This window comes from Leopardus geoffroyi, chromosome C1 (genome assembly GCF_018350155.1).
Source record: "Leopardus geoffroyi isolate Oge1 chromosome C1, O.geoffroyi_Oge1_pat1.0, whole genome shotgun sequence".
In the NCBI taxonomy this organism is placed as follows: Eukaryota; Metazoa; Chordata; class Mammalia; order Carnivora; family Felidae; genus Leopardus; species Leopardus geoffroyi.
The window spans coordinates 6798637-6822535 of NC_059328.1; the positions used below are offsets into that span (position 1 = coordinate 6798637).

Sequence of the window (23899 nt, forward strand, 5' to 3'; positions counted from 1 at the left end):
TATTCACGGGGTTTGCTTTACTGGTTACCTTCCTGGGCTTCTTCGTCGGCAAACATGGCCGCCCCCGGTCCTGCCCACCGGGAAGGGATCCCTTCTCTGGGGTCTTGCAGACCTGCCCTTGAGAGATTCTTGGGACACCTTGTTCTAGGAGGGGACACAGCTACCCGGGAACCTGCTTCACGTTGGTGCTGGGACGTGGGCTTAGGAATCACCCAGAGGGTAAGCCGTCACAAGCCCCAGTTTGCCAGGTTTTAGGGTTTCCTGGAGTTTCAATTCCCACAGAAGCTTAGTTAGTTGGCTGTCAGTTTTGTTTTGGGTCATGCCATTGACCCAACAACCACTGCCATGAACTCCTGTCCAGTAGAATATTCAGCCACAGACTGGGCCATCCCCCAGGGCTGGGGTTTCTCAACAGCAAGCATGGTGGCTGGTTTTCTTCTTTCAGCCTAAAGGTGAGGAGAGGAAATCATTATCTAACTTGGGTGGAAAGCAGGCTTTTTATCTAATTTCTCTTCTTTTTTTTTTTTTTTTTTCCAATTTTTAACGTTTATTTATTTTTGAGAGACAGAGAGACACAGCGTGTGAGCAGGGAAAAGGCAGAGACAGAGAGAGAGAGAGACACACACACACACACACACAGAATCCAAAGCAGGCTCCAGGGTCCGAGCTGTCAGCACAGAGCCTGATGCAGGGCTCAAACCCATGAACTGTGAGATCATGGCCCGAGCTGAAGTCGGACGCTTAACCGACTGAGCCACCCAGGCGCCCCTAATTTCTCTTGAAATGCTACCCCTACCTGCCTTCATGACACTTGACAATGAGAGGCTAAAGGGTCAGAGGTTGGGTTATTCACTCCCGTGGCTCTTCCCAAATATCCCTGTTCCACTTGCTAAGCTCACAGACTTTTGTGTTTGGTGCGTTAACCTTAGGGTCACGCACAATGTGGCTCCTGCTATGTGGCAGGTTCATGACTATTTGATGCGTGGTTGTCACTGGCTATAGAAAAAAGGACTTCCCCCAACATAGTTAAATATTTGCCCCGCCCTTCTGCCCCCCCCCCCCCCGCCCCGATCTTGAGCAGAATTGAACAAAAGCTCATGTTGTGGCACCTTCTGAAGACTGCTAGAAGGAATCCACATACTACTATGCCGGACAAGTTTCTTAAAGCGTCCCCCTTGGTTGGCACATGTTCTGAGTCCCGTGAGATCACTGAAGACAGATGAACTGATCTGTTACCACCGGCGAGAACTGCTGATGTTCATCCAGGGAGTGGGAATCCGCATCACCCTTCTCTCTCAAGTCACCCAAGTTTCAATACCTTCTTTAAAAAGAGGCTTCTTGGGGTGCCTGGGTGGCTCAGTCTGTTAAGCGTCTGACTTCAGCTCAGGTCATGATCTTACGGCTCGTGGGTTAGAGCCCTGTGTCAGGCTCTGTGCAGACAGCTCAGAGCCTGAAGCCTGTTTCAGATTCTGTGTCTCCCTCTCTATGACCCTCCCCCGTTCATGCTCTGTCTCTCTCTGTCTCAAAAATAAATAAACATTAAAAAAATTTTAAAAATCAATCAATAAATAAACATTAAAAAAAAACGAGAAAAAATAAAAAGCTGTTTCTTTCCATTCCATTTCTGATGCCCATTTCTGTATTAAGTCTGATTGTTGTTTTTTTTTTCTTTTTTTTTTTTTTCCAAAAAACAGAAATCAGGGAGCCTGGCTGGCTCAGTCAGTAGAACACGTGACTCTTGATCTCAGGGTTGTGAGTTCGAGCCCCACGTTAGGTGTAGAGATTACTTGAAAAACAAAAACGGAAACCAACTCAAGAGGGTTTGTACTGGGTTGAATATTATCCCCCCCCCCCAGATTCATGCTCACATGGAAACTCAGAATGTGACCTTAATTGAAAATAGAGTCTTTGCAGATGAAATAAGATGAGGTCATCCTGGATTAGGGTATCTTTATAAGAAGAGGGACATTTGAACACAAACACAGACACATGGGGAGAATGCCAGTGAAGACGGAGGGAGAGATCAGAGTCAAGGCATTGAACGCCAAGAAGGCAGCACCAGAAGATAAGAGAGAGGCCTGGAACGGATTCTCCCTAGAGCCTCTGTAAGGAGCCAGCCCTGCCAACATCTCAATTTCAGACTTCTGGCCACTAGAATGATAAGAGAATAACTTCCCGTTGTTTTAAGCCACCCAGATTGTGCTAAGTTGACACAGCGGTCCTGGGAAATGGATACAGATTTTAAGCAAAATAAGGGAATAAAGCCTAAGGGTGTAAGTGACTTTCAGAAGAACCCAAGGGCAGGGGCACCTGGGTAGCTCAGTCGGTTGAGTGTCTGACTTTAGCTCAGGTCACGATCTCACGGTTCGTGAGTTCGAGCCCCGTGTCGGGCTCTGGGCTGACAGCTCAGAGCCTGGAGCCTACTTCGGATTCTGTGTCTCCCTCTCTCTCTGCTCTTACTCTGTGCTCTCTTTCTGTCTCTCAAAAAATAAATAAACGTTAAACATTTTTTGAAAAGCTTATTTTATTTTTGAGAGGGAGAGACAGAGTGTGAGCAGGGGCGGGGCAGAGACAGAGGGGGACACGGAATCCGAGGCAGACTCCAGGCTCTGAGCTGTCAGCCCAGAGCCCGACACGGGGCTCGAACTCACGAACCGCGAGATCGTGACCTGAGCCCAAGTCGGATGCTTAACCAGCTGAGCCACCCGGGGCACCCCTAAGATCGGCCTTAAAAAAAAAAGAACCCAAGGGCAAGAATGCAGTGGAACCTCAACAAGATACATGGAAAGGAGCTGAAAAGTTGCCTGAAATCGTATCTCTCACCTGTGACTGTCTCTTCCTCTCTGTACATCTGCTTCCTGATTCTCAGTCTCTGTCTCTGCACAGCAGCTTCTCTGATGGCTTCAGTCCTTTTGAGCAGCGTAAGCGACCCACAGCTCCCTCGCGTGAGTGCACAGCACCCAAGCTCCAGGCACCCGAGGAATCATTACTCTGTATTCCTAAGGGAACCGCTGGCTGGCGAACCTGGGGCCAGGTGACCAGCCCCGGGCCATCAACTTGGGCATGCTTAAAGGCAAGGACATCTGACCAGAGACAGTGTGGAGAGCCACGTGGCTCAAGAGTCCCCTCCTGCTACACCCACGTGCACACATAACACTGCCGGGGGTGGGGGGGGGGCGACCCTGCACAGAGGCAATTCTGCAGGGAGCGTTGTTCGCTTGGCGACGTCATCCTTTCCCATGATGCTACAGGTTTCAGAAGGCCGTCTTCGATGGGTGCACACCATTCCGTCAGGTGGGCGTGCCATGGCTTCCTCTGGACAATTCTGGCCCAGGGCAGAAGGCGGGCCCTTCACAGGGTTAAGGTGACACGCTTTCGTCCTCCCGTTTTTGGTTCAGTGCCCAACCTCCTGCTGCTGCTCGGCCAATAGATCTCACGCTCTTCCCGTCACCTGACTTCGGGGGCCTAGGAAGGCTGCCACTTAGGGCATTCCCACCTGCCCGCCGGTGACCTTAGCGAGTTACCTACAGCATTGCCTTAGTTTGTTTGCCTGTGAAGTCAGGATAATAACAGCATGTGCTCCACAGGGGGCTCCAAGGGGAGGAAACAGGACAGCCTGAAAAGCATGATAATGCTGACCGCTCACCATCGTTCTGCTTTGGTTCATTTGCCGTGTAGCCAGATTTACTGGTTGCATGATAACCCCCCGAAGAAACGAGTGTGTATTAGTTTCCTGTGGCTGCTGTAACAAAGCACCACAAACCCTGTGGTTTAAAAAAACAAAAACCACACAGAAATTTGGGGTGCCTGGCTGGCTCTGTCAGTAGAGCATGTGACACTTTTTTTTTGTTTTTTTAAATGTTTATTTTATTTTGAGAGAGAAAGAGAGAGCGCGCGCCCGCGTGTGAGCTCACGAGCGGGGGAAGGGCAGAGAGAGAGGGGGACAGAGGCTCCAAAATGGGCTCTGAGCTGACAGCACAGAGCCCGACGCAGGCCCCAAACTTGTGAACTGTGAGATCATGACCTGAGCCGAAGTTGGAGGCTCAACCGACCGAGCCATCCCGGCGCCCCAGGCATGTGACGCTCGACCTCAGGGTTGTGAGTTCAAGCCCCGAGTTGGGTGTAGAGATTATAAATAAATACACAAACAAATAAATAAATTAACTAACTAAAAAAAAAAAAAAAAAAAAAAAAAAACCCACCAGATATTTATTCTCTCACAGTTCAGGGAGAGTTCAGAAGTTCAAAACCAAGGGCCATTCCCTCCAGAGACTCTAGGGGGGGATTCTTCCTGGCCTCTTCCAACTTCTGGTGGCTCTCAGTGTTCCTCGGTTGGTGGCCGCTTTGCCCCAGCCTCTGTCTCCAAGTGCACATGGCCTTCTCCTCTGTCTCCACTTTCCCTCTGTCTTCCTCTCATACGGATGCTTGTCACCGGATTTAGGACCCACTCAGATAATCCGGGATGACCTCATCCCCAGATCCCTCACTTAATTACGTCTGCAGAGACCCTATTTCCAAATAAGGTCGCATTCCTAGGTCTCAGGGAGTGGGGTTTGGACATACCTTTTCGGAGGCCACCATTCAGCCCCGTCCAGGAAGAACATGGCTGTCCTCCTTCTAACTCCTTTCTCTCTCCTTCAGCATTTATGCTCTTTGCGTCTCATTTTCCTGTCTGGGGAAAAAAAGTCACCAGACGTATGCCTTCTCATTTGAGGTTTTTGGGGTTTCACCTGGGGGTGCTCCTCAGACACAATGCCTTTAATGATCGATACCTATCTAGAGGGATACTTATCTAGACAGAACAGGTCTAGATGCATAATGCAGGTGGCATTATGGCCGGGCTCAGCTCGCGAGCAAAACCCAGCTCCATCCAGCACGGCTCGTCTGCACCCTGTTTGCAAAGCTGCGTCTGTCTCCAAACCACTTTCACCAAAACATCTCGTGTCGGTCTTACGAGCTCTCTGAAGCTGGGGTAATAAACCCCATCTTAAGGAGGAGGGGACAGGCTGGGGGTGGGGTGGGGCAGGGCTGGGTCTCAGGGCCCCCAGGGAAGGTTCAAAAATACTCTCTCCGCCCCAATAGGCTCCAGGGCCAAGCCTTCTCACTTTCTGCAACTGCCCCCCCCCCCGGGGACTCTGACCCCCACCCCAACCCATCGTATTCCACGCTGTAACACAACGCCTTCTCCTCCTCCCACACCTCCCCGTTCTATTATTTTTTTCTTTAAATAAATGTTTAATTTTAGAAGAGTTTCAGATGTACAGGGAAGCTGCTCAGAGGATAGAGAGTTCTCACATACCCCACACCTAGTGTCTTCTCTTGCTAATATCTTATGTGACCACGGCACATTTGTCACAACTAATGAACCAACATCGAGATGTTATTATTAACTCAACCCTTAGTTACTAAGTTACTTAGTTACTAAGTACTACCTTAGTTCTTACCTCCTGTCCTCTCTCTGTGCCAGGAGCCCAGCCAGGGCACCACGTGACATTGCCACGACACACGACTCCTTAGGTTCTTCTGGGCTCTGATAGCTGCTCCAGTTTCCCTGGTCTTTGATGACCTTGGCAGTCTCGAGGACTGGGCAGGTATCTGTGTAGACCCCGCCGTCTCTCCTGCACCTCTCTCTCCCCTCCTCCCCTGCCTCCTATTTCTTCGCAGGGCTTTACTACTTTAAGACACTGTAGCTTAGTTTTATTCTTCATAGTTTCTCTTCCCGCGGAGGATAAGCCCGGGGAGGGCGGGTCTTTGGCTTGTACAATGCCCTATCCCAGGGCCCAGACTGTAGCAGGCATGCATGCGGGCCAAATGAGTCAGTGTTACAAAACCTGGGTCATCCCCAGTTTATGGAGGCAGGAGGTCGGATCCAGCCTCATGACCCCACACCCTGGTACCCTTCTTTCCCCAATCCCTCCACAGCATCAGAAGATATGTTGAAAAGCCAACTGCTATTTCTGGAACACTGACTTTGTACCAGGGGCAGGACCCTCCCCCAGCCCCAGGTCAGCAGGGCTGGAGTGGTCCTCCCAGCCTTTGCACAGCTGGTAGGTGGTTGAGCTGGGATTCGAACCCGAGGCATCCTGAGTTTAGAGTTGTTTGTGTTTTCCAAAAAGGATAACTCGATTTCTGTTTGGAGCCCGTATTTAGTTGGGCCCAGACACTCAACCTCCATCAGTTCAACCCGGGCCCCAGAAAAGCCTGGTTCACCTGGGCCACCTCTGAGCTAATCCGGGTCTTTCTGGATCATTCAGTCCAGCTGTGAGTTATCGTCCACAAGGCACAGCCTGGGGATGGGGGCTGCAAGGACCCCTGCCTTCTTTTCCTCAGGCTCCTCCAAGCCCGAGTCCTCCGAAGTCAGCCTTTCCAGGAATCAGTTCTGACCTTGACCTCGTTCTCTCACGGTCTGCAGGGCCCTTCCATCGCCACCACTGTGACCTTGTCCAAGGGGCCTGCGGTGAGAAATGCATTTTACATCTTGACCGAATGCACACTCACACATACCTAAAATCTGACCGTTTCTATCCTGTTCCGTCTTTTAACCTTGACCCACCGAACGGGTTTCCAGTACACGAATGTGTTAATAGGTCACAACCTGTGGCTGCTATGGGGAAATACTGTTGGAGAGCCAAGCACAGAGACTGTGTTCTAGGATAGCTCAGTAACGTTTTGGGGGGCGGGGGGTGGGGCTGGCTCACTCTGCTCAGTACTGTTGGAAACACTTTACATGTAGTACCTCGGGCGCTTCTCCGAACGGTTCTAAATGCTGAAAGCCAAGATCGGCATCCCTGTGTTTCAGATGGGGAACTGGAGGCACAGAAAAGGTAAATCACTTGCCTGAGGTCACACAGCTCCACGGCTGAGTTTGGCTCCGGGACAGGTACTCCGAGAAGCTTCCCCACACGTTTCTCCAAGGCAAAAGGGCAAGGGTTCCAGCTGGATGACGTCTGTCTGCCCTGCTTGGAAGGAAAGGAGCCGCAGCCAAGCGGGCAGGATGGGGCAGGGAGGCAGATGCCCGGAGCCCTTTGCGGAGGGGCTGAGGAAGTGGGCTCCCCATCCTCGCACCCTTGCACCCGGGCTTCTCAGCTTGGCTCTGGCTGCCCTGAGATAACCCTGCTTGTGGGCGTGTGTGGGTGTCAGCGGTGAAGCCACCCGAGGTCGCACACAGATGCTTACTCCATCCGTGAGAGGCCGCGGAGGCTGGAAGGCTTTGGAGGGGGGAAGTTCTGCAGGAAAGGAGGTAGAAAGAAGCAGGCCCCAAGAGTTCTGTGTGTTCCTCTGGCCTGCAGGGCACCTCTGTCTGCCCGAGCCTGCTCCCCGCTGACCAGCACCCCTTTCATAACCGAGACCTCTTTTCCCTTCCATAAAATGAGGCCAAAGGACTTCCCCGTCAGGAGGTCACATGAGGAGTAAGGCACGGACTTCTCCGTCGCAGCTAAGAGGCTTCTTTTCTCCTAGGACTGTGATAAATCCCCCACTATGGCTGGGTCTCTTTTGTTTACGGTTCAAAGGGAACGTCAAGTAGCTTCCTCCAAATGCACCGGACAATAGTTAAAAATAAAATAAGAAAAGAGAGATCAGAAACCATAGAGAGGAAGGCGGGAGGCAAGTCTATCTAGCGATGACTGTGCTTGGGGTTACAGTCGGCCTGAATCTCCCGGCACTACAGGCACAGAAGGAGAGAAGTCCCACGGTGTGGTCTCTAAAGGGAAATGTGCCGGGTTTTCAGGAAAGCGAAGCTTCTTTTTTTTAATTCTTTTTTCTTTTTTTTTTTTAATTAAAACAAATTCTTTTTTTTTTTTTAATTTTTTTTTCAACGTTTATTTATTTTTGGGACAGAGAGAGACAGAGCATGAACGGGGGAGGGGCAGAGAGAGAGGGAGACACAGAATCGGAAACAGGCTCCAGGCTCTGAGCCATCAGCCCAGAGCCCGACGCGGGGCTCGAACTCACGGACTGCGAGATCGTGACCTGGCTGAAGTCGGACGCTTAACCGACTGCGCCACCCAGGCGCCCCAAAACAAATTCATTTTTGAGAGAGAGAGAGAGAGAGCACGAGCAGGGGAGGGGGCAGAGAGAGAAGGAGACCCCAAATCCACAGCAGGCCCCACGCGTCGGCTTCTTACACCGACCTCTGGAAAGCAGGGAGCAAAATTGTTTAAATTGCCGACTGGTAAAAGCAGGGCTGGGACAGGTGTTTGGAAACCTCAGAAAACGGGAAGCCTTCAGTAACCTACGCTTGCCCTTTCCTGGCTGGAAACCGAGGGCTCTGCTCCTTCCTTTGCTGCAGCCAGAGCTGGGCCCGCGCTGGCGCTGGGAGGCCGGCGGATCACTTGGGTAGAAACAGCCCCTCTCCAGGCCTCAGTTTCCACATCTCTCCAAGGAGACCAAACAGGGGCTTTAGCTCCCACACCGGAGGGGGGAGGGTCCTTTAAGTCATTGTTTGTGTAAGCAATTGACTTGACTCTTCCCCCACCGCGCCCTAGAAGGATTTCTAAGCCACTTTTGTAATCTGGCGACTCCCCCCCCCCCCCATGGTCTTGACTCCCCCAAGCGAGGAGACCACAGCTTTCCCCCCAGGGCCGAGCCCGTGGAACTCTGCGCTCCAGTCTCGTCTCCCAGGCCTCCTGTACCCTCCCTGGCGCCCAGCTACTGCGCTCTCGGCGGGCGGCGGGGCAGGGTGGGATGGGGGGACTCCCCGGGCGCCAAGAGCTGCAGCCACCGCCTCCGTCTCCCGCCCTCCAGCCTTCCTCTGGCCACCGTGGAAATTCTTTGGTGTGTGAATGTGAAGGCGTGGGCTTTAGGACCTTTATTTAGTTGTTTTCCTTTGTATAAAAAGAACGCTTGTTTTGAAGACGGGCAAGATGCAGCTTTACAGACACACCTGGGATGATGCCCCTCAGGCCGCAGACGGGGTGCGGATTTGGGGGCGGAGGGAGGGCGGGAGGTGCAGACAGGCGGCAGGAGGACCTGTTGTTTTCCTGTTGCAAGTAAAAAGGAAACAAAGTGGGAAGTGGAGTGTGCGGGCTGTCAGCAGGCGGGGCGCCCCCACCGCGCCCCGCCTCCCTCCCTCGAGGCTCACTCGCGCCCAGCGCGCTGGCTCCTAGCGGCCGCCGGGCCGAGCCGCCCAGCCCCTGCCGGCCGCGCCGGGACCGGTAAGCGCTCGCCTCCGGCTGCGTCTGGGGAGGTGGGGGAGAGGGCGCTGGCACCGGGGGGCTGCGGGGGCTTCGGGGGCCCCGGGGACCTGCTCGCGGGCGTCTCCCGGCGCGCACCACCGGTGCGCCTCCCGCGTCCGGCGAGCCCGGCGAGGCGCGCCCCCCACCGGGGCCGGCCGCCGGGACCCGGGAGCGCACAGCTTCCCTGCGCCGCTGCTGCGCGCCCCGCGGAGCCCGACGGGGACTTCCCGGGAGCGGCGGGCGCTCAGCCGCGTGCGCCCTGCCCCGAGCGCTGGCCCGCCGGCCGAGGGGGCGTCCCGGCCGGCCGCGCTCCCACCGGCGGTGCGGCCCGGTGCCCCGGCCCGGGCGCGGGGAGAGGGGCGCGCACGCTCCGCGGCGCCCTGGCCCTGCGCGCCCTCGCCGGCGCGGACGAGCAAGGTCCCCGGGGAGTGGGGAGCAACCGGAGTCGAGTCCGCCGGGCGCCCCCCCCCCCTCCGCTCCGGCCCCGCCCGTCGGGCCTGGGGGCCCCGGGCCTAGGGCGCCGCTTGCCTCGTGTTTACTGCAGTCGCCGGCGGAGACCAGCCCCCGGATCTGCGGCTGAGCCCGGGTTACGGCGGCAAAACCGCCTCCAGCTTTGCATTTCCGGACTCTTTCCCCCCCCCCCCCCCCACTTCTTTTTAATACTCTTACCCGTAATTCAGCCAGAATGAGGCTTCTTCTTTTTTAAAATCGGGTTTCCTGTTTTTATTTAGGCTTCCTTCTCTGCACTTCCCTTGAAATCTAGGAGAGGGGAACAGGGAGATCTTTCGTGGCGACCAGGATGCGGGGTGGGGGTGGGGGGGCACGTAGCCGGTGATGCTCTGCCCTGGTGGGGAGATGGGGTCCGGAGAGTAAGGACTGATGTGAGACCCCGAATTGTGCTCTCCCGGCGGGGGCGAGGGCGGGGATGCGATTTCCCGGGCTGGGGTGGGGGCGCCTGGGGCGGCCCAGGCTGGCGGTCCCTGTACCAGGTCGTCCCGAGGCACCCTTGCACCTGCCCAGTTTGCGGATGGAGCGCTCTGGAGCTCTCGAATGACCGAGCGGCTTTCACTTGGATCAGGTCCCCCGGAAGGAGGGTCTCGAACCCCAACAGACTGGGGGGGGGGGCTTCTGCACCTGGGCTCCCGCAGAAAGCCCCGTTGCGCGCCACCCTCAGAGATGTCCTACACCGTCGCGCGTGTATGTGGGGCAGGAGTGCCTTCCGGGGGCGGGGGTCCTCTTTCAAGGGCTTCGAGGAGACAGTTCCCTGCTCCAAAGGGACTTTGAAACCGATCCATCCCACTGCTGGCTTCCAGGACAGAGGACGCCGCTGGAGTGCCTGGCAGTGCCTTGGTATTGCCGTCGTCGAGTGAATGGTACCCTTGGGACTCTTTCCAGCCCTCCCAAAGAACCGATCGTTTTTCCAGATGTTTTCAGTTAAACAATCATAGGACCTGAATGATGTCGTCTCCACTTTCCAGTGGAGGAAACTGAGGCCCAGAAAAGTTAAACTTGCCCACCCACGCAATTTCCAAGTAGCTGATCCAAACCCCCAGTCAGTACCTTCCACCACCGAAGTGTTTAGTCGCCTGTAGGTGCTGTGGCTCGCAGATTAACGAAAATATTCCCTAAATGTCCTCTTGATGTAGGGATGGGGACTCTTGGGGTGCCCTTTCAAAGACGCAGCCTCTAAGGTACCCACCCTGATAACCCCTGTAAAAGCCTCTGCTGCTGTCAGCCGCCGGGTTTGACGGGCCTCAGTGGGGGTAAAGACCCTGCTAATTAAGGAGGCTGCCGCCAAACACGAGGAGATTGGACTAGAACTTTGTCTTCTGCTCTCTAGAGCAGAAATTGCCAACCCTTTAGCATTTCCACGCCTTGCTGTGGATTGATTTCTTGACTTTAGGATTCCATCCATCCTGCCTCCTGAGAGCACTGTCTTGCACACGCAGAGATTGGTTCTTTCGGGGATTTGACGAGGTCCTACAAGTAATGGAGGACCCCCTGGGGTGCGGGGAACCGTGTTCTTGAAAACGAGTTCACAGCAGCCTGTTCTAAGACATCCAAGCGTGCCTCTTTCTGAGCCCCACTCCCCCCACCTCCTCTGCCCACGTTTAGAAACAGTGCTGGCCACTCTGCAAATACCGATGCTTCTGGAATTAGGGCAAGTGCCCCAGAGGCGCCCCTGGCCACGCAGATGGTCCCCTGCCAGCAGGACTTTTCTCTTTCTTTACTGTGTCTAATAGGTATTTCTTGAGATCCCCCCTCACAGGGGCTATGTTAAGAACAAGGCAGGCAGGGAGGGTACCAGCCCTGTGGGTGGGGGGCTTGCAAGACACACATACTTAGAGACCAACCTCAGGCCTGGTTAGCCAGTACTCCCAGTGCTGCTGTGTCCAGAGAGTTCAAGGGGATGTGAACGTGGGGTCAGTTCCTGCTTCACCTTGTTTTTTCTTCAACTGCACAGTTAAAGGGAGAAGTGAATGTGTAACTCATGAAGCAGTTCCCCTTTGGCTGGCTTATTTTTCAAAACCATTTTTGTTTAGAGAGCAGTTCCCTCCCTCCCAGAAGCCAGCTGCTACTGTGGGTCTGATGCTGGGGCGTGGGGCCTCACCAAATGTTTCCTTACGGTGGGACCTCTTTCAGCCACTCCCCAGGGGACAGACACGTTTCCCGGCAAAGCTGTTGTCGGGCAGGTCCAGGGGGAAGCGCTCCAGGAGGATCAGGGAGTGCCCACCGGTCTGATGGTGGAGGGATGCAGTAATTGACCACCACCCTGTCTGATGGCAGAGGCGTGTGGTAATTGACCACCGGCTGCAGGATGGCAGGAGTCTGAATCGTTGGGAGGGAGGCAGACATTCTCTCTGTGCCACTGCCAGTATTTCATAAATGACAAAGGTTGCAAAACTCCTCTCTCCTTGCAGCTAACGCTAAAACTGAATTTTCTTTAATTTGGTTGGTGGAAATCCCCCGCAATCATATCAGAAATGCTGCCAGTTTCAAGATGGAAAAAAAAAAAAAAATTAAAAACCCGGGAACCTCCCTCCCCGCTCTTTCCTTGCAGCCAAACACTGCGACTTTCTGTGGGTTGTACCAAAATATGGCCCACTCTCTGCTCCCTGGGGGCCAGCCCAGTCCCCGGGGCCTGAGGTCGGGTGCAGCAAAAGCTCCAGCTGCTGTGGCCTGTGTGTGTATGAGAACCCCCCCCCCTTCCCTCCCCAGGAGTGATAACCTAGCTTCCCCTCAGATAAGGGTCAGGGCTTCTCCTAGAAATGGGTGCTCTCCAAGGCCTCCTACTTTCTGGGCCAAGAGGGAGAGCGATCGTAGTAATGGGTGTGGCATTTCTAAAGTGGTATTTCAGTTAGCTTCTGTTTCATTCGCTTTGGGGGAAATGCTTTCCGCTTAGAGAAAATGCCAGAAGAGTGGGGCACAGGGGTGGGGGGAAGGAACAGTGACAGAAAGGGAGCAAAGTTGGATTTATGTCCTGGAATGATGCTGTATCTGTTTCCTGTGGCCGCTGTAACAAATTACCCCACATTTTGTGCCTTAAAGCAGCAGGAATCTCTTTTCTCACAGTTCTGGAGCTCAGAAGTTCAGAGGCAAGGTGTCACCAAGGCCTTACTCCCTCCAGGGGCCCAGGGAAGAATCCTTCCGGCCTCTCCCAGCTCCTGGTGGCTCCAGGCTGTCCTTGGCTGGTGGCAACCTCACTCCACTCTCTGTGCCCTCTTCACGTGGCCTTCTCCCCTGGGTCTGTGTCTTTCTGTTGTCTCTTAAAGGACGCTTGTCATTGGATTTGGGGCCCATCCTTAAGTTAATTACATCGGCAGAGACCCTTTCTCTGCATAATGATTTTCCCAAAGAATCCACAGGTTCCGAGCATTGAGACACGGACATATCTTTTTAGGGCCACCCTTCAGCCCACTGCAGATGGACAGGATCTTCTGGGAAGGTGCTGGACAGGGTTATCTTGTCCCTGCTTCCCGGCCCCCTGCGGCTGCTTCCCAGTCTCCCCTCTCCCTCGCCTGTCTCCAGCTTCCCTTTCCCCCAGCTTTGTGAACTGGCTCCCACCGCAGCCCCCTCCCCAGGGACAAGAAAAGACAACTCCCAGGCTTGAAGGAGCTAAGTTCTAAGTCCTCCTGTCTCCCTCCTGACCTTCCCTCTTTCTCTTCAAAAACAACTCCTTCTCTGCTCAGGGCCCCTCCCGGCCAGGGCTCCCCCCACCCTCTGTCTGGGGCCACACAGCCCCAGACGTTTTGGAGTTTCCTCTGTTGAACAGCCCCCAGGAGAGGTGGGGGCAGGGCTCGGTTTTGCTGCTGGGTCTGCCGGTCCTGCTGAGGGCCTGGGCTGTGGGATGGGGTGGTGGCCGAAAGGGATTGGGAGTCCCCCCACCCAATCCCGGTCAGTGAAGCTTGTAGGAGGTTAAGGATGAGGACCAGGGGGGGCGACAGGGAGTGCTCCAGGACTTCCGGGTCTCTGGAGGGCAGGGCCACTCTCCTGCCTCCCTCCCTGGGGCAGGAGTGGAGCACGCGTGCATTGCGACTCTTTGCTTTGGTTGTGAAATCCGGGAGAAGTATGTTCTTATCAACAGGGAGGCAAGATGACAGCCCTGTTATTGAAACTTTGAAAAGTCACTTAAGTATGGTGGGGTGGGGTGGGGTGGGGTACAGACCGGGTGGAGGGATTGCCTCGGTGGAAGAAAAAATTCTATCTTTGGAGCCAGCCAGACTGGGTCTTAATCTCAACTTCTTTTTATCTGCTAAGTGACCTTCGGCAAATCACTTAACCCTTCTGAGCCTCAGAATCCCCAGTGGTCACGCTAGTGTGACCCTCAGTCTGTAGGATTTCATGTGCCGTTCACGTGTGAAGGGCCAGGCGCACGGCCACACGGCAAAACACACAAATGCCTGTGAAGGAGACGGTGGGTGGATTCATAACGATCCTTATCCCACTAACCCCAACACAGACACTGCCGATCTGAGTTCCTTTACCCGCTTGGGGGGGTGCATTTTTTAAATTTTTTTTTTTTTCAACGTTTATTTATTTTTGGGACAGAGAGAGACAGAGCATGAACGGGGGAGGGGCAGAGAGAGAGGGAGACACAGAATCGGAAACAGGCTCCAGGCTCTGAGCCATCAGCCCAGAGCCCGATGCGGGGCTCGAACTCACGGACCGCGAGATCGTGACCTGGCTGAAGTCAGACGCTTAACCGACTGCGCCACCCAGGCGCCCCAAGGGGGGTGCATTTTTAATATCGTTGTCCCTAGTAAGCACGTGTTTTTATATATATATATATATTTTTTTTTTAAGTTTATTTTTATTGATTTTGAGAGAGAGAGAAGGCACGTGCACAAGCAGGGGAGGGGCAGAGAGAGGGGTAGAGAGAGAATCCCAAGCAGGCTCCGTCCGCACCATCAGCGCGTGGGCCCGAACCCACGAACCGCGAGATCATGACCTGAGCTGAAACGAGGAGTCGGATGCTCAACTGAGCCTCGGAGGCGCCCCTGTATATTAATTTTTACGCCTCAATTGTAAAACAGACACAAGAAAACTTCCCCTTTGGACCATATACAGTTCCGCGGCATTTAGCACATTCATATCGTTGTGCAACCCGGATTGCCTTCTCCAGAGCGTTTTCATCTTGCAAAATTGAAACCGTGTCCCCATTAAGCAATAACGCCCCATTCTTCCCTCTCCCCGCCACCCCCCTCCGCCACCCCCCACCCCCCCACCCCCCACCGCATCTGGCAACCACCATTCTGCTTTCCGTCTCTATGAATGTGACTGCCTTCCGCACCTTCTGTGAGTGGAGTCATACAATGTTTGTCCTTTTGTGACTGGCTCATTTCACTTAGCAGAATGTCCTCGCGGCTCATCCCTGTTGCCGCGCGTGTTAGAACTTCCTCTTGAAGGCAGAATAACCCTCCGTCGTAAGTCGATGCCATTGTGTTTATCCACTCGTCCGTCCTTGGATACCTGGGTTGCTTCTGTCTTTTGACGCCTGTGAACGTGGATCTACAGATATCTGTTCAGATCCTTGCTTTGAATTCTTTTGGGTATGTGCCCAGAAGTGGAATTTGCTGGATCATATGGTTGGTAATCCTGTGCTTAAGGTTTTGAGGAGCTGGGCATGTGCTTTTGTGGTTTGCTTTTTTTCACTTAATGTGGGCTCATTAGCATTTTTCCGCTTTGCTTCGTAACAAGCCATCCTTTTCAGTGGCGCGGTGAGCGTCCTGAGGGGCACCATCATTTTCTCAAGAATCCTCCGTTGGGGCACATTTATGTTGCTTCCAGACGCACACACGCGCGTGCACACACGCGCATGCCTCCACACACACACGCACACGAGACTCTCAGAATACCGTCATTGACATTTTCAGGTGTATGACTTTTCCCACATTCAAGAATTATTTTATTAACGCCATTGAGTGTTTTTGTGGTTCTTCCTGCGAAATGGTTTTCCAAGAAAGACTGGATCCGTTTATCCTAGTGATACATACAAGTTTCACAACTCGTTCACTAGTGTTGAAGAATACTGGGCAGAAACGTTTTACTCCTAGGTAATGTGTTTCTCTTATTGCTAATGAGGTTAAATAGCTTCCTTTTCGGCTCTAGGTGTACGTATGACATGAAGTTTGCTGCAGCGTAATGCCGCGGTTAAATAAACCCTTGATCTCTGGAATTGGGTGGATTCCGATTCAAAACCTTAGCATCCCCACTTCCCGGCTGTGTGACCTTGAATAGATGACTTACCTTCTCTGATCCTCAGTTTCCTCCTCTGTGAAATGAAGCTAACACGGCCTATCTGTAAGGATGTCTCAAGGATTAAATGAGACAAAGTAGATGAGGAACATTACGAATCACATAGTCGATACTCAGTAAATAGTAGCTGTTCCTGCTTTCAGCGTTATTCTCATTTAACAACTCTTCATTCGCCCTCAAGATTCATCTTGTTTCAACAAGGGGAGACGGTATACACTCACGCCAAAGCGAATTAGGTTAAGCACAAGGGTCGGTTTTTCGCTACAAACGTAGACAGTCCTAGAAGGAAGCTGAGCTGACCGCCGTCCTCTTGATCAAGTGGACGGTGCCCGTGGCTGTCTGCTTGGATTTGGGTGTGAGCCTCCCTAACGCAAGCAGATGAACGAACCTGTGCCAGGTGGATACTTAACGTCCCTGGGCTGCCACCAGCTGCCCAGAATCAGGAGGCCCCCACAGGGCTGCTTCTCCAGGACCCCGTTCCCCTGGGGTCCTGCAGCCCCCGTGGCATGCAGATGACACACAAAGCCTCGCTAATGGTTGAGTCCAGAGTTCATCTTGGTGGCTGTTCCCCTCTTGACATCCAGCTGCTGCTTCGAACAGTTTAGGAAACCGAGGCAGGCATTTCAAGGGCAGGACCCCTGGGTTTGGGCACCAGTATGGGCTGCTGCCCCTGAAGCCCGCTTTTGAAGCCCCCTGGGGGAAGGTGGGAGTCACCCTCCTCTCAGCTGGACCTCAGGTAGCCCCAGATGGCGGATGTCGGTAGGCACCCAGAGTTTACGTGTGCTTAAATGCACGCGTTTTCCTCTGCTGCTGACCTGGGTCTGGGGAGGAAGTTAACGAAACCGAGATCTGGGTCTCAACCTCTTCTCGAGAAGTTTCTTTTAGGGGGAAAAACACCCAGAACCCTCAACTTCCCCCTCCCCAGTCTCTGCTTCTGGGTCCAAGAGCCGGATCACTGGGTCCCGAATCTTTGTTCCCTTCCCCATTGTGTGATGCCGCGAATATTTGAATAACACAGCCCATCTGCTGCCATTTGGAAACCAGTGATGAATTGTGGTCTTTTTTTTTTTTTTTTTTTTTAATTAAATGCAGCAGCCCGTCAAATATGTGTGTGTGTGGGGGGGTATGTTTATTCATTTATTTGGGGGGAGGACAGAGAGAGAGATTCCCAAGCAGATTTCACACCGTCAGCACAGAGCCGATGCGGTGCTCGAACTCAGGAACTGTGAGATCATGACCTGAGCCGAAATCAAGAGTCAGACGCCCAACCGACTGAGCCCCCCGGGCGCCCCTGCCGTAGTTTCTTGAGACATGTGTGGCTTCATATTCCCAGTGGGCAACAAAGTGCAAGGGCACAGAGTCGCACGGATGAGTAGAAAGGAACTTAGGGTCAACAGTCAGAACTTGGGATGACAGTCAAGGTCCTGGCTTTGGGTGTGGACACACGGATGACCTGGCGAGGTACTTTCCCTCTCCGAGCCTCCAGTTTTCTCCTGAAAATTGGGAACAAGTACCTTTTTTACTGGGTTGTCATGAAGATTAGAAATGAGGAAAAACCTGTAACAAGTAACAGGCTCGCGAAAAATTGCCGTTTTTGCCATCGGATGAATGAATCTTTGCAGCCTCCGTTACGGGCAGGAATGGACTTTAAAGGACCGGCGTCTCTGTCACAGATCATTAAGGTTTTGCTTGTGGGGTAAAGTCAATCCACCCATTACCTTATTTGGCCCTCCCGGGACTGACCCATATGGAATGCCCAGAGCATGTGGCAATACATGCCACCATTTTATTTATTTATTTTAAAGTTTATTTATTTTGAGAGTGAGAGAGAGAGAGAGAGTGCACCCAGAAGTCAGGGAGGGGCAGAGAGAGAGAGAGACAGAGACAGAGGGACAGAGAGAATCCCAAGCAGGCTCCGTGCCATCAGCACAGAACGCGATGCAGGGCTCGATCCCACGAACTGTGAGTTCATGACCTGAAGTCATGACCTAAAGTCAAGAGTGGGACCCAACCCACTGAGCCCCCCACCCAGGCGCCCCAATACCACCATTTTAGAGGTACAGGTTGGGATGGCTTTGTCCTTTGATATCAGCCTGCTCCTCTGAGGTGGGTCAAAGCCCAAAGGTTTGTTTTTTCCAGCTCGTTCTAACCCTTTAGGGTCTAAAGGAGCTTGGGGCACAAGAGCGGGGATCTTTCCAGACTGTTTCTTGCTTCCCGCGGGGAGGGGGGTTGCAGGAGCGGTCCCTGGACTAGCCCACCTGACCTGGATGAGAGCGGATGAGAGCGACCTGCCATCCAATGCCCTTGGCTATGGCAGGGGACTCTGGCTGGCCCTGTCATCTCTGAGCAGCAGCAGCAAGACGGGGGCTACGGAGTGGGTGAGGTCCTGGGGACAGCCATCCCAGGAGCCCTGATGCCGCAGGTTTGTGGGAAAGTGGTTGGGAGACGGTGTGGTGGCTGGCAATGACCTTGGCCCTCGTGGACCATGCTTCTCCAGCTAGAGGGATGCAGTGTGCATCCCTGGCCTTGTGCAGCCTACTGCAGCCATGACCTTGCTTTGAAGCTTCCAGTTTTATTTTTAACGCAAACGTTAATTTTACATTCTATTCCATGATAAGCCCGTGTTTATTTTACCATGAGGAATATTTCTCCCTAAACGTTGAGTCAGATGGACGCTCCGGGAAGACGCTTGTGTTTCTCCTGTGGCCTCCGCTACTCCCAGGACAGTGTCTCCCACTGTAGTTTAAAAGCGCGGGTTAGGGCAACACGACGTGAAGGATGATTGGCCGCAATCACGACAAGAAATGCAGTTTAAGGGGCGCCTGGGTGGCGCAGTTGGTTAAGCGTCCGACTTCAGCCAGGTCACGATCTCGCGGTCCGTGAGTTCAAGCCCCGCGTTGGGCTCTGGGGCTGATGGCTCAGAGCCTGGAGCCTGTTTCCGATTCTGTGTCTCCCTCTCTCTCTGCCCCTCCCCCGTTCATGCTCTGTCTCTCTCTGTCCCAAAAATAAAATAAACGTTGAAAAAAAAATTTTTTAAAAAGAAATGCAGTTTAATAGGAGTCCTTTTCTCCTATGTGATTCGTTGGTTGAGTAGCTGAAACTCTGGCTCCTGTAGAGAGTCTTAAAATGCTACCCTTCAAGGGCGCCTGCGTGGCTCAGTCGGATAAGCATCTGACTTTGACTCAGGTCACGATCTCATGATCTCACGGTTTGTGAGTTCGAACCCCGCATCTGGGTCTCTGCTGTCAGCGCAGAGCCCGCTTTGGAACTTCTGTCCCCCTCGCTCTCTGCCCCTCCCCCACTCACACTCACTTTCTGTCTCTCTCAAAATAAGTAAGTAAATAACTTAAAAAAAAAAAACGCTCCCTTTGGAATCCAAGCATTTTAATTTAACACATATACACGTACGTCGGTTCATGGATGTACTAATGCAAGGCCAAGGGCTTCATTCTGAGCAGGGACCCACTGCAGGGGATGGTCCCTGTAAACTTTGATCATTGATCAAACTTTTCTCTGCCTTGCGCATTCTAACGAGATGGAGAGTTTGTTTTAGTGGCTCCTCTTGGGGTTTCTAAAACATTCTGCTTCACTATCATAGAAACAGCTCTGTCTGTACACATCTTACTTCATCCTACTTCTCTTCTAACCGCCAGCTCTGGCCATCGGCCGGCAAGCGTCAAAGAGGGACTGGAGAGCCCAATTCGCCCCTGATTCTGCTCGGTCGAGGTGGAGACTGACGGAGGAACGTAGGAATCCCAGAACAGGTGCCAGAGGCGGGTTAGAGCTCCCGTCCGAACCCCACCAGCCCCTCCCTCCAAGAACAGGCACCATGGGCTCTAGAAGGGAGGCATTGCAGACCAGTTTCTTTTTCTGCGGATCCAGTCAGCGAGCATTCGAACTTGCAAGTTTCCCCGTCAGCCAGCTCAGAATCGCCACCTGTTGTTAATCCTGCCATTTCTTTGTCTCATAGTAACGGTGACACTTTTGTTGTACCTGCTCTGTGCTAGGTGGTTCGTGGGCACTTTGAAAGTACACATTTATTCTTTTTGTTTTTAAGTCTTTAAATTTATTTTAAGAGGAAGAATGCGCGAGCAGGGGAGGGGCAGAGAGTGAGAATCCCAAGCAGGCTTCTGTCAGCACGGAGCACCCCCCCCCGAATCCATGCGGGGACCCATCCCACAAACGCGAGATCATGACCTGAACCGAAATTTGGAGTCCGATGCTTAACCGACTGAGCTGCCCTGGTGCCCCTACGAATTTATTCTTATAAGTTCTATTGTGATCCCTGCTTTATCGATGGGGAAACTGAGTCACAGAAAGCCTTAGCAACTTACTTAGGTATCGCCCAGCGAGGAAGTGGCAGGGTGTGTTCCTAACGCCTGTGCTGTGTTGTCTCCGAATGTGGCTGCATTCGGGAGGGAGCATTTGGTCGGGGCCGGGGGATCTGGACCCCAGGCAGGAGTGGGGGGCGGGCAGGCCTCCGGGAGTCAGTGGCTCTGCAGAGGGGTTTCCCTGCCCATTCTCACCCTTCCCCTCCGCCCCCAGGACTTAGCTGGGCTCCAGGCAGCCTATTCTTGCTGGTCCTTCGTCTCTGGTAGAGTTGGCATCCTGGGCTCTGGTCCTCCGCAGGGACAGAGGCCAAGAGAATGCAGCTTCTGCACCCAGCCCCGCCCCCGTCTGCCCAGTGGTGCCCATTCTGCCCCTCGGTCCCGAAGAAGCCGGGCCTGGCGTCTGAAATCTCAATCCCTTCCTCGCCCAGCTCTTGAACCTTTTGCGGGAAGTCCCTGGGAGAGTCCTCAAGCTGGTGGGTGACACAGGGCAGCGGGACTCAGGTGTCTTTCCCGCCGATGGCCCAAATCTAGTTCCCTTGCGCCGATCCAGGTGGCGCGTCACCTCAGTAAGAGAGGCCGCCCGAGTCGACCCGGATCCAGATCTGCCTCTCCCGTTCGGTAGCGGTGCAGCCGTAAGCTGCTTGAGCCCCGCTTTCCTCTTTTACAAAACACACGGCCTGCCTGAGGGGCTTGGCGGGGCGATGGAAGGAGAGAACAGACATAAGGCACCTACAGTTGCTGGCTGATGGCAGGGGCCCGGGGATGGATGCTGCTGCCTGATAAATGACGCTAAGCTGTTGTTCTGGAGAGTTCGGACTTACCCCAGAAGCTCCCAGGGGCAGAAGTGGCCCGGAGCCCTGCTCTGGGAGGGGGCACTTGCCAAGGAGAGACTGACCAGACGATGGGTGATGGAAGGAGGTGTTCAGGGGCACTGTGTATTGTCCTCAACACTCTGCAGGTTGGGGGTCTCGTGGGAACAGGAGAGGAGGCGGTCACATAAGCCCATGGCCAGCTGGGGAACCGGAGTATTGAGTGACGGGGCAGGCAGCCAGCTGCAGAGCAGATGCCAGGAGAATGGGGTAGGTTGCCACTTAGCTTGAGACCCTCAAGGAGGGAGCCCATCTCCATTGCCACCGTCTGTGTGTGTGTGTGTGTGTGTGTGTGTGTGTGTGTAGGCGACTAGATTAGGGGTCAGGACAGAAAAGGAAAGGGGACTTTGCAATTTTAAAAGATTTATGTACGTATGCATTTATTTATTTTAATGTTTATTTCTTTTTGAGAGAGAGAGAGAGACAGAGTGGGAGAGGGGAAGAGACAGAGGGAGGAGAATCCAAAGCAGGCTCCAGGCTCTGAGCTGTCAGCACAGAGCCCGACTCGGGGCTCAAACTCACGAGCCATGAGATCATGACCTGAGCTCAATTTGGACGCTTAACCGACTCAGCTACCCAGGTGCCCCAAAGATATATTTTTAATGTTCATTTATTTTTGAGAGAGGGAGGGAGGGAGCACGAGCAGGAGACGGGTGGAGAGAGAGGGTGACAGAGGAGCCGAAGCAGGCTCTGGGCTGACAGCGGGCAGCTCAGTGTGGGGCTCGAACTCACAAGCTGTAAGATCATGACCCGAGCGGAAGTCGGAGGCTTAACTGACTGAGCCACCCAGGCGCCCCAGTTTTAAAAGACATTTATTGGAATATTACACGGTGATCCAAAAAAATGAAGTCTTGCCATTTGCAACAATGTTGATGGAGCTACAGTCTGTTATGCACTAGGTGAGATAGATCAGAGAAAGATAAATATCATATGACTTCATTCATCTGTGGAATTTAAGAAACAAAACAGATGAACACAGGGGAAGGGAAGGAAAAATAAAATCAGGGAGGCAGGCAAACCATAAGAGACTCTTAAACACAGAGAACAAACCGAGGGTCGCTGGAGGGTGCTGGTGGGGGGATGGGCTAAAAGGAGGACACCTGGGATGCACACTGAGTGTCACATGTAAGTGATGAATCACTGAATTCTACTCCTGAAACCAGTATTGCACTATGTGAACTAAGATTTAAATTAAAAAAGAAACAAAATTGGAAGAAAAATAAATAAAAGGTATTAATTATTTAGGGGTCTTGATATTAGGGAAGTCGAGGTCTTCCGGGTATCATAGGCGGGGATATTGCATGTGGGTGTTTGTTTGTTTTTTTAATATGTGCTATGTTTTAGAAATGTGTGTATACATGTATACTATACATACATATTTCCAACTTTTTGATGTTTATTCATTCTTGAGAGAGAGAGAGAGAGAGAGAGAGAGACAGAGCATGAGTGGAGGAGGGGCAGAGAGAGAGGCAGACACAGAATCCGAAGCAGGCTCCAGGCTCTGAGCCGTCAGCACAGAGCCCGGTGCGGGGCTCGAACTCACGAACTGTGAGATGGTGACCTAAGCCGAAATCGGAAGCTTAACCGACTGAGCCACCGGGCGACCCTATATATTGTTTAATCGTATAGAATCAATACAAGCTAGTTATGAAATGTTTGTAAAGTCCAGATTTGCCAAAGGAAGAAAAAAAATCCATCATCTACCTATCCTAGAAGATCCCACCTCCCGGGGGTTCCTAATCTTTCTCAGATTTTAAATCCTTTTGAAAATCTGCTGAAAGATCACGGACTTCTCCCCCAGAAAAAGGCTCCTACAGGATAAGGTCACGGGGCTCCTGGGTGTTCCCCAAGTTCGTCCTAGATTCATTAGGGTGCACTAAAGGACGGTTTGGGTCCAACTGTTGGCTTCTCTGCATTATGGGATGCTGATTTCAAAACCAACGTCAAAGGCCAGAGCGGGTCAGAAGATTCCAAGTACCCCTGAGGTCTCTGTGAGACGTGCTTGCCCTACAACTCGTTCCAAGTCTGTTTTGAAGCTGCTTCTGTTTTCAGCCTTGACCACCTCCTAGGTACTGCGTGCAAGTTTACTCTGTGATCTTTAAATCCTTTCTTTTGTCTTAAATTCTCGGCTCCTTCGGGGTGGGGGTGGGGGCTTTCAGCAGGCATCGACTTCCCTGGATCATTTGGTGACTCTGTCCTGTAGGTTCAGCTCCTTAATGGGGCCAGCCGACCTTCGGGACAGTTGCAGCCTGCGGTGCTGTGGCCCTCCTTCTGCCTGAAGGGCCTTGGCTGGGGCAGGTAGAAGGGTGTCTGTGGTCTGGGTGCACACTATGGGCAGGTGGCATCATCTCTGGAGGACAGGAGTGCAGGGCCGTGTCCGGGCTCGGCATGTCGGGCTCCAGGCAGCTTGAGACCAGGCACGGTCTCCCTGTGAGAGCAGCAGAGAAACGTCTTCTTGCCAAGTTGGGGGGAGGGAGGGTGGTGGCCCTGAGCATCCCCCACCACGACACCGAGGCATCGGTCAGCTACCCTTAGACCTTAGCACCCTGGTCTCTGCCCCAGGCATGGGGAGACCCCTCCGATGCAAGTTTCTCCAGCCTTGCTGGTGGCCGGCCTCCCAGGGTGCCACTCCCTCCTCGGGACCGGTGACCTTGCCTGAGCTCCTTCCTCCTCCTCCTTTCTCCATAAAACAATCTCGATATTTCACTTAAGGTGCACGTCACGGTGGTCTTCACATATTCCCGGAGTTACGCGACTGTCACGATAA

At 53.2% G+C, this 23899-nt stretch overlaps 1 protein-coding gene and 3 long non-coding RNA genes across 7 annotated transcripts in view; 1 reads left to right on the top strand and 3 right to left on the bottom strand.

Annotated features, from left to right (window-relative positions):
• Positions 1–2: 2 nt before the first annotated feature.
• LOC123597167 lies at positions 3–3751 on the bottom strand. The gene is made up of 2 exons (XR_006712009.1): positions 2824–3751; positions 3–446 (listed from the first exon to the last, which is right to left on the bottom strand). It is a non-coding gene; the product is annotated as an uncharacterized LOC123597167 (long non-coding RNA).
• A 440-nt stretch (positions 3752–4191) lies between these two features.
• On the bottom strand, positions 4192–6689 carry LOC123599927. The gene is made up of 2 exons (XR_006713360.1): positions 5445–6689; positions 4192–4672 (listed from the first exon to the last, which is right to left on the bottom strand). It is a non-coding gene; the product is annotated as an uncharacterized LOC123599927 (long non-coding RNA).
• Positions 6690–8017: 1328 nt separating this feature from the next.
• LOC123599789 lies at positions 8018–12351 on the bottom strand. 2 transcript variants are annotated; one of them, XR_006713289.1, is made up of 3 exons: positions 11531–12351; positions 9846–9935; positions 8018–8981 (listed from the first exon to the last, which is right to left on the bottom strand). It is a non-coding gene; the product is annotated as an uncharacterized LOC123599789 (long non-coding RNA). The 2 variants fall into 2 exon arrangements; XR_006713288.1 differs by lacking the exon at positions 11531–12351 and having other exon boundaries at positions 9846–10544.
• Positions 9034–23899, top strand: part of PIK3CD (phosphatidylinositol-4,5-bisphosphate 3-kinase catalytic subunit delta) — a 56016-nt gene continuing 41150 nt past the window's right edge. For 2 of the 3 annotated variants that reach the window (XR_006713287.1, XM_045482071.1), the window contains exon 1: positions 9034–9155. The gene's annotated coding sequence lies outside the window, so the exon portion shown is untranslated. The remainder of the gene's footprint in view (positions 9156–23899) is intronic. The other variant, XM_045482074.1, reaches the window with a different exon arrangement.